Below are 9,941 nucleotides of genomic sequence, written 5' to 3' on the forward strand. Positions count from 1 at the left end.
CAAAGGCCTGTGTTCTATAAATACAGATGAGCAGTCAGTATTAGAGGCTAACTCTTTGCCCCTGAGAAGCCCTCCATTTACTTCAACAGCTTTATTAAGATAAATCTGTAGGCTACACTAACTTATAGGAAAGACAGGCTATTATTATGACAGAGGAAGAGATATGTAAACTAAATCAACAAATAGTTTCAGAAAGATTAATACATGTGGAAATAAAGGGTAATGTGGCCTGTTTTCACTTTGGACTAGGGCTGCACGATTATCGCAATCGCAATCGCAATCGCAATGTCAGCACACGCAATTATGTAATCGCAAAAGAGGATATCGCAATCGCAATCGCAATGTCAGCACATGCAATTCAGATTTTTCTCCATGATAACCAAGCAAGCCTGTAGACTCATCATGACACAACTTTTTTTATTAAATCGCAAGCACAATCGCAATCGCAATATTGTCCACCTAATCGCAAATCGCACCTTTTCCCCAAATCGTGCAGCTCTACTTTGGACCAGGTGTTATGTGTAGGATGGTGAGGCACATGGCACAGAATGAAACTATTAAAGAGATCCAAGCTCTGGTGCTCAGTCTGTACTGCCTATATTTGAGCTATTAGTGCTTTTAGAAAAAGATGAACACTCAGTAATGAAACCCACCCTTCCACTGTCTGTACTGATAAGTCACCTACTACCCAGTGCCTCAAGTCCCAAAACCTAAAGCATAAAGCCAGATGAAAAGCAGATGCCCACATATCACAGCACTGGTGTTTTAAATTAGGCCTATGACACCTCAGAGACCAACTCCTCAATGCCAGTTTCCACTGTCCATCATTTCCATCCACAGAACCATTTAAAAGTTAAACACAACCAAATTAGTATTTCAACAGACCCGGGCTCTGAACATATGAGCTCCAGGTAAGATCTTACTGACCTTTAACCAATGGTATAACCACAAATAATGATACAAGGGGTAATGCCTCCATTAAACGGGGTATTGTGCTGTTTTAGGCTTTATACTGTCCCTCTGGTGCCCCTGTAGTAGCTTTAAATGATTTAAAGCTAGAAATATGCTTTGTCAAAAGTGACGTGACCCCAGCAGGCAGAGGTTTCTCCCTGAATGTAGGCTTATGCTCTGCTTTTTGGCTTCACTTCCCACCCAATTAAAACATACCTGGACAATTTCTTTTCTGTCGCTCTCAAATAAACAGTGTTCTAAAACTTCCAAGAGAACAGGATTGGTCTTTGATCAAGTGTCCACAACCTTTGCTCCTGACTAGTTGGCTGATAATAAAGGTCAACCCTTAATTTTGTTATAAGAGTTTGATACTAGGCAACAACAAAAACAACAACAACAACAACACTGAAACAGCTGCATTTACAACAAAGCAGGTAAGGAAAGAAAGTGGTTTAAGATCCACCTCCCATTATTATCATTTTTTACTACTTTTCTCCTGTGTTTGTCTGGAGATCCTACATGTAACCATGGTTGCATTGTTTACATGCGAAATTAGCTGTTTGCAGCCTGTAGCATGTCAATGCTAACTAGTGTAGGGCTTGATGATTTCCCTCGAGCTGAGGAGGAGGAGGTGAGGACAACGTGCTGGTTCTTGGATGTGAGCTGGGAGGTGACGACGTGGACCTGTCCTTCCATCCATCCTTGTTGGGAACGTGGGATCTAGCCCCGGGGGATGGATGAGCTAGCTGTGCTAATCCAGCGGCATCGTGCTGTTCACGGACTTTGCTGACATCGGACGCCGCAACACATCGGAGGAGCTTCGCCTGCTGTGAGCAGACAGGATCCAGGAGACAGAGACTGAACTGACTGCTGGGGAGGCTCAGTCCTGGACCCTGTGGAGGTGGAGACTGGCTGGGCTGGAGAGTGGTGGACGAGTGGTGGACGAGCGGTGGACGGGATGTCGTCATCTAATTTCTTATGGACATTTTTGCACTTTCTATACTCTTTCTTACTTTTGTTTTCTTAAATGCTGCGGTGACTTCTGAATTTCCCCTCGGGGATAAATAAAAGTATTTTCTATTTCTATTTCTATTTCTATTAAACATTGATACTAGGATTGATTGTTGAGTCATCTTTCCTTATCTTTAAGAAAAACAAAGTGGCACCAACTCTTTTGCTGGAGAAAAAAAAAAACTTGCTAACTGCCATTTTTTTCTCCAGCCTGCTCATGCTGCTGCGCCTTCCACCAAATTTTCTAGAAGCAATGATTATAATTTCTCGAGGTAAATCTCTGAGATTTTTTCCTTATTGTTCTATCACTAAACATCAGTTTTTTTCTTAATCCATTAGATGATAATTGATATCAAAAGAAAAGAAAAATCAAATTTCAAAATGTAAAATGCTTCCAGAGCGTATCAGTTTTTCAAGTTGTAGTTACACAGTTTGACCACAAGATAGCACCATTTCATATATTGACACTAATGCTAAAGCCACTGACAGCCTCACAGTTGTCACTGTGAGACACATACCTAAAAAATGTGCGGTCGACACCAACATCTGGAGTCAGTCACACCTTAGTGACCTGTGCTCTGCTCAGTAAGTGTGTCTTTGGATGATTTTGGTTCAAAGTTCATCAAAATACAAAATTCAGTCTCAGAAAATTAAACACTATGTTACATAGTAAATTGCATACTTCATAACAATGAAAGAGAATTTCCACCAGCAGAAATGTTGGCCTCCTGAAAAGTATGTCCATTTACACATTCAAATATTTGGTGTATGAACTGCTATACCCATGTATGGCCTTCATGTGCCATGGAGGTCATGAGCCTGTTGCACTGCAGAGGTGTTATGGAAGCCCAGGTTGTCACTCATCTTCCTCTTGACACTACCACATAGTTTGTTTTGGGGTTTATTCCAGAAAGTTTGCTGGTCAATCAAGCACAGTAATATCTTAGTAAGCAACTTTTGGTCCTTTTTGCAGTGTGGGCAGGTGCCAAGTCCGGCTCAAACGTAAGATAAGCATCTCCATAAAGCTCTGTGGTTATTTATGTTGCTTGTGATTCTTTTTTACCCACACTTTTCACTTGGACACAGCACTCTGTTAACAACCAGCTTCTTTAGCAACAACCTTTTGTGGCTTACCCTTCTTACAGAGGGTCAATGACTGTCTTCTGGACATCTGTCAAGTCAGCAGTCTTTCCCGTTATGGCATGGCCTACTGAACCAGACTAAAAGGCCATTTAAAGGCTCAGAAAACCTCAGCAGGTTCTTTCAGTTACAGTAACTGGCTGATTAGAGTGTGCCACGATTAGTATACAATATAAAACTCCTTTGCAATAGTCTTATTCTATGAGATACTTCATTCTGGGTTTTCTTTGAATATTAAGTCAGAAACTTGTATAGTCTATGAGTTTAAAGTTGCTGGTTTCTGGCTTTATGGAAAGAGCACTGGTTATTTTCTGTGACTACTTTCATTTCCTGTACTAACTTCAGCAAAATTTTGTAATATACCTGGATTTTGATTGTCTTCTTTTTTAACTTTAACATTTTCTTCCAATTTCTATCCTTCTCTGAGTTTCTTATCATGTTTATTGTTAGCAAAAGGTCATAAATATATATTTTTGTGTCCAACCTCCCCAGCTCCAACAGCAGGGAAACAGTTTGGGCATGTGGTGAACCAGGTAAAAGGTTCCTGCATTTTGGAGCTAAAGCCCATACACTGTATATACTTGTCCCTCAAGAGTTGATTGAGAGTAATGCAGAGGTGAAAACAGAGTGCATACTGAACTCTTTCAATGTGCTGTAAGAAAACCAGACCCCAAGGGGCCGTTTACACAACAACAGTTTTAGGGGGAATCGCAAAAGTTTTGTTGCGTTTCAGCCTAGTGTTTACACGGAAATGGCGTTTCAGTTGACCTAAAACGCGTTCTTTTGAAAACGGCCTCCAGAGTGGGATTTTTCTGAAACGCCCCTGACACTGTTGCTGTGTTAACAGTAAGCCGGCGTTTTCAGTTTAAACGCTGATGTCACAACAGTACCGTTGTTATGATCAGCGTAAACGACCGTGTTGTGCTTGAACTGCTCAATCTGCTGTATCTGCTGACTGTCTTTCAACAAAATGTGCATCTTTTGCTCCACTTTTTAACTTAGTATTCCCCAATACACCAGATGACCGGCTCAACTCTGCTTTGGTGGAAATCTCCCAAAAGCGGCTTCTGGACAAGACAGTTATAGCATCACCTACAGGCCTGGCATACTTACTACAGCGTTTTCAGTCCATCAGCGTTCCCGTTTAAATGGAGATTCTTTTCACTGCGTTTTTCACAGTTCTAGCATTTTCAGATGAAACGCTGTTGTGTCAATGGGGCCCAAGTGAATACCAATGTGACTCAATGAGTGCAACTTCGCAAAATTAACTTCATTAATGTTATGATAAGCCACAGTTGTGTTGTGTTCTTGAACTCGAACGCAGGAGACCAAATATAAGTGACTTGTGTGCACATTGTGTTGTATATTTGTTTATAAAAAATGAAATGCTGATGTGTTTTAGGTCATTAGCATTTTTCCACAAACTGTTAAATTTCAAATGCATGTAAGATAAATTATTTACTTTGGTCTTTGAACTGCATCTTTAAAAAAAGCCCTATCTGAAGTTATTGGCCTGCTGTTATCCAGAGAGATATTCTCACTTGGGAGGCATCAGCTGGGGTAACACTGAGATGCAGCAGCTACATCACATAAATGAATCTGAAGTCATAGCTCCACTTTGGACCTCAGAGCTCATGTTACATACACAGTATTTAATGTCTCCTGTTGAACTGTGGACTGATTGCTGTTAATACTTTGAGTCCTATTAGGATAAGTGTTTCCTCTCTGATAATTCAATAGCCATGAGTGTTATGTCACAGCTTTTGTTTGCATGAGATGCTGGGTTGTGTTACATCTTTCTGTGGGATGTCTCCCTGATACATCAGTGGCAAAGAAGAGTATTTTGTGTATCGCAGAGCCATGACATTGTCATTGAAACCATCCTCAAATGATGCAAGCCACCTCATCCAATCTGATAAAGTCAAAGAAATGATTTCATTGAAGCATAAGCAAACCAAATTTAAGGAAACTTTTTGGAAGCTGAAATCACACATTTCCCAGTACAATACTTCTCTATTTTCAGAAGAGTATTCAGTTTACACTTGTTAACACACTACTTCCTTTTATATGTTGTATTTAGTGTAATAACATGATCAAAAACCTAAAAGATTAATCATGCTTTAGGTTATGAAAATAATGTCACATTGTAAAAAAATTAAGAAAAGAAATGAAGAAAAAAGAAAAAGAAGGAGAACAGTATTTCAGATTGTCCACCACAAAGCTGGGCTCTAGGTGAGGATGGGTTTAAAGTGCACCAGCCCATACATTAGAAACCCATGCATTAGAGACTTGATGGACAATTGTCCCTCTGTGGTCAAGCAAAATTTATGATGTTAAAGGAATAACCATTTATTTCCTGATACCACTTTGAGACTTCCAGACAGGGGATGTCTTCTAAAATATGACTTGTGGGCTGAGTTATTTCCAGTACATGGTTTTCCAAGTCTCTGCACGGGGAGCTATGTTTTTTTTAACACTCCATCAAGTGTGGTAGTAGCCTGATAACCTCCAATTGTGGTAAACACCATCCAAAGCGTATGCACACCATGAGATTGGTTTCTGATTGAAGCACTAAGCAAGTTGCAGTGTATTTATAATGTGGTTGAAAGTTGGAAGGTTTTACAAAGCAAATTGTAACCAGTGTATGTCGGGAGAAAAGAAAGTGAAAAAGGGTGAGGAGGAGAACACGGTGCAAACCCCATTACCAACGACTGCTCACAATGACTGATTTGTATTTCCCAGGCCACGGTCCTTCTGCGGATTTGAAGTGCCTCTGTCTACTAATTGATCTGGCCTTAACACCACCACAACATTTCCTGCTTCATCCTGTGGTAAGGATTCATTTTGAAAGCATAGATTGGGGCGCACACACACACACACACACACACACACACACACTTACACACACACACACACACACACACACACACACACACACACACACACACACACACACACACACAAACGCTTGGACAGCTTTTATACTCTCAAAGGAGTAGCAACTGTTGTAATGTATAGCTGGTAATGCTGAGAAGCTGATGGACCCTCCACATTGTGTTAAGAAGGCTGGACAACACATTGAGTGAAAGAAGATGAAAAAGAAGAAGAAATATTGCAATCACAAAAAAAGTGAGGTGATTGATTTTCCAGTCATACATTAACAACTGAGTCTTGCACTATGGTCTGAAGTTTTAACTAACCACAAGGTCATGAAAAATACAAAACATTTAGAGGAAATATTTTACTTTAACAACAATGCAGGCAACTTGGAGATAGTTTTAAGGTATCAGTGAAATATATCATCGACCGACTTTTATGGATTTAACAGCTGACAAGATTTGATTCATGGCACTTAAAACAGCTTTCTACTTTCTCTGTCCTCTTTAAAAACCAAGAGTCCTCCCACACCTCTGATTTTGGACTTTAACAATCCACATCCTCATTGACCTAAGTGCAGCCTTTGACAGACTCGCTTAACTTGGTTTCACTGGCACCCCCTTTGCTTTGTTGAAGCGGTACCTCTCCGCTCACACTCCGTTTGTATAACTTCAAAATCTCAGATCACAGCTTACCCCCGTCAGAACTGGTGTTCCTCAGGGCTCTGTTCTGGGGCCCCTTCTCTTCATTATCTACCTCTTACTTCTTGGTCACATCTTCACAAATTTCACTTTTATTGTTACGCAGATGACACCCAGCTCTCTTTCCTCCAAGTCTCACTCTGTCCTCACTCCCTCCACCCTCACCCTCACCCTCACCCCTCTCTGATTGCCTCACTGAAGTTAAACCCTGGTTCTTGACAGTACTCTACCCTTCGAACACAATAACATCACCAGAACTCCCTCGACGTATCACTTTACTCCTGTTCTTCATTTACTGCACTGGCTGCCTATCAAACACTGCACTGATTGTAAAATTCTCCTCCTCACATTCAAGGCTCTTCATAACTTCGCACCTCCATACCTCAGTGATCTTCTTCTCACCAACACATTACATCAATACAATTCATTGATTGACAGTTATTATTTATAGCTCAAAATAATCCATATTTGTCTCACACAGGTGTTTTGGAAACCCCTCATCTTAGCCTCTGTAAGAGCGCAGTCACACTGGCCATCCAAACTGTGCCGGGCTTAAGCGCCCCCCCCCCCGAGTTGTTTTCGCCCGACACAGCCCTCTAACACCCCTCTAACACCCCTCTAACACCCCTCTAACACCCCCACTTTGTTTAAAATGATTGTCGAAAGATGCGCTCGCGGCGATCATACGTAATGGATCACACACGCTGTCTGCGTGCTTGTGCACGTGCATGAAGTAAACCGTGCTGATGCCCACCTCTCCGAAGCGTGCCAAAGCACGGAAGCGAATCGTGTTTGAGCACAGCATTGTTGCGGTCACACTGGCCATTCCAAACGTGCTTTGGGCTGAAGCGTGCTTAGGCACAGCACGATTGGCCAGTGTGACTGCGTCCTTAGAAATACTTTGTTTTAGCTGTTCTCTTAAGACTCCATGCTCCACAAACCCCCTTCACTCTGATTGGCCAGCCCTGTTAAATAGGGGGCGAAGCTATTGGCAGACCTTGGTGGCCCTTTATATTATAACTATCATTAAAGTATGGTAAAGCAGAATACTGCTCTTTAAAATTTTGGAGGGTTCAACTATTCAGTTGAGCTAGAGAATCAGCCCTGAGTGCAAAGTTATGATAATTCATTTTGGTAAAGCAACATAGAAACTCTATAAATGTATGTAACACGTTCAAGAGACTGGGCTGCTTCATTGTGTGGCAAGGATTTTGAACCATTTTCACTCTAATTCTTATCCCCTACAGTTTCCTGTATCTGTTCCCAACTCTGTGGGTAAATCTTTTACAGAGTGGGTCTCATCTGTTACTGAAGGAGAATGCAGGAAATATGATACACGTCCTGTGAAATGTCACATGAATTCTAAACTGAAACACTGGGTTTGCCCTCAGGCATGATGATGTCCCAGCAGAATGTTTGGAACGAGACACTACAAGAAAACATAAAACTGAAATGTTAGCAGTGTAGGATGTAGCGTTTGTATTTTGAAATACTCTATGAGGAAAACCCAAGTGAGGAAAAACAATAGTGTTGTTGTTAAGCCCTGACTCATCCAGCCCACATGATACAGATGTTCTCCAGTTGTGCTTTGGAGTTAGAACTTGAAGCTTGTAAATCATGTTTAAAACAGTATGGAGACACACCTCTAACGGTACTGAGGATGTAATGCAGCAGTACCACAATGGATGTGTAATCACTAACCATAAAGATTACCACACACACACAGTTAAATTGCTTTCTGTCTTCCTTCTATTTCTCCTCTCCACCTCTTCAGGTGGAAATCTAATTTTCAGCACCCTGCTTTTCCGGCTCATTCAGACCAGTTGGTTTCAGGTCTCACTTCAGGCAGCTATAAATAACCATTTTTAATTGGGAACTGAACTACACGTTATTCACTTTGAGAGACCTCATTGCTATTTTCTTTGAAAGCAGTTTAGATGCCTGTAGATCATTGACAGTGATGTTGTATGAAGGCATTTGCAACTCCAAAATAAGACGGATATGTCTCATCAGAAAAATAACATGAAGCTAACTGCTGAATAGAGGAGAAGAGGCAGGTTTGTAACATGAGCTGTGAGATCTCAGACCCCTGAGTGTTGTTCACATTCCTTGAAAATGTTGCTCAGAAGAGCCTCAGGCCCAGACTGTAAAGGCTGAGTGAGTCTTACTATCTGCGTTTCCATTACACCTAGAATTGTGCAAAACCTAAATATTTCAATAAAAAGGGTAAAGGAAACACCAAAATTTTGAAAAACCTCTCAAATTTTGATAAAAATGTTTTTATAATCTCATAAGGTGATTTTTCAAAAGTTTGGATGTTGAAGTTTATTCAAAAAGTGTAATGGAGACACTCTTTTTTTCACAGAAACATGCTGTGTTGTCATAACAATGCACCTCCCTCACCTCCTCAGCTACGATCCTCTCCTGAAAGTCCCTTGTACGTGTCCACTGCCACATGTATGGACTCTGGGGTTCATATTGTTACTCTGTTGTTAGTTGTGTTTAGTGCAGATGTTTGTGTTTTTGACCGTCAGTAATGAAAGCATCAGGAAGGCTCTGAGCGGGTCACAGTGCAGCAGGAGGGAGGAGTAGAAGTGTTTGTGTGTGTGTGTGTGTGTGTGTGTGTGTGTGTGTGTGTGTGTGTGAGAGAGAGAGTGAGAGAGCAGATGAGTTGGAGATGATGATTTTCATTCAGTGTTTTTTTCCTTCCTGTTTTGAGTTGGCGTGGTCATGGCTGACAGTTTGACCACTGAATAAAACACTAATGTTCACGAATCGGCATCATTATTAGTGCAGTGTCCGGACAGATGTTTCATATAATTTTACAAAAGTTGTGCGCAATTCTAGTCGTAATGGAAACACCAGCAAGGCGTAATTGTTCTTCATTAAAACTGCAAATATATTGCTTGTATTTTGGGAAGAGGTTTAATGGAAACGCAGCCACAGTTTAACATGAAATAGAGCTCCTAGTTTGACAGAGGACAGAATGTATGGAGAAATTAGTTTGCAGAAATGCACGTACATTGATTGGGGTAGTATGACATAACACTGATTCCGATCCAAGTTTTCAAAAATAGAGAATGATATTTGGCCAAAAATTTGCCAAATATTTACCCACTCTGAAAATATATGAGATCTACGATGGTGCCTGTGGACTGTATATTTTATCTCTTCTGATCTTGTCCTGAACATGTATAATTAATAGGTGAGCATAGCAATGTTCTTCCATTGAGCCACGACTGATCATTCAGTTTTTCTATT

Source organism: Halichoeres trimaculatus, unplaced genomic scaffold, assembly GCF_033239565.1.
Source record: "Halichoeres trimaculatus isolate MK-OKI-2021-1 unplaced genomic scaffold, fHalTri1.1 fHalTri1_scaffold_12, whole genome shotgun sequence".
Taxonomy (NCBI): Eukaryota; Metazoa; Chordata; class Actinopteri; order Labriformes; family Labridae; genus Halichoeres; species Halichoeres trimaculatus.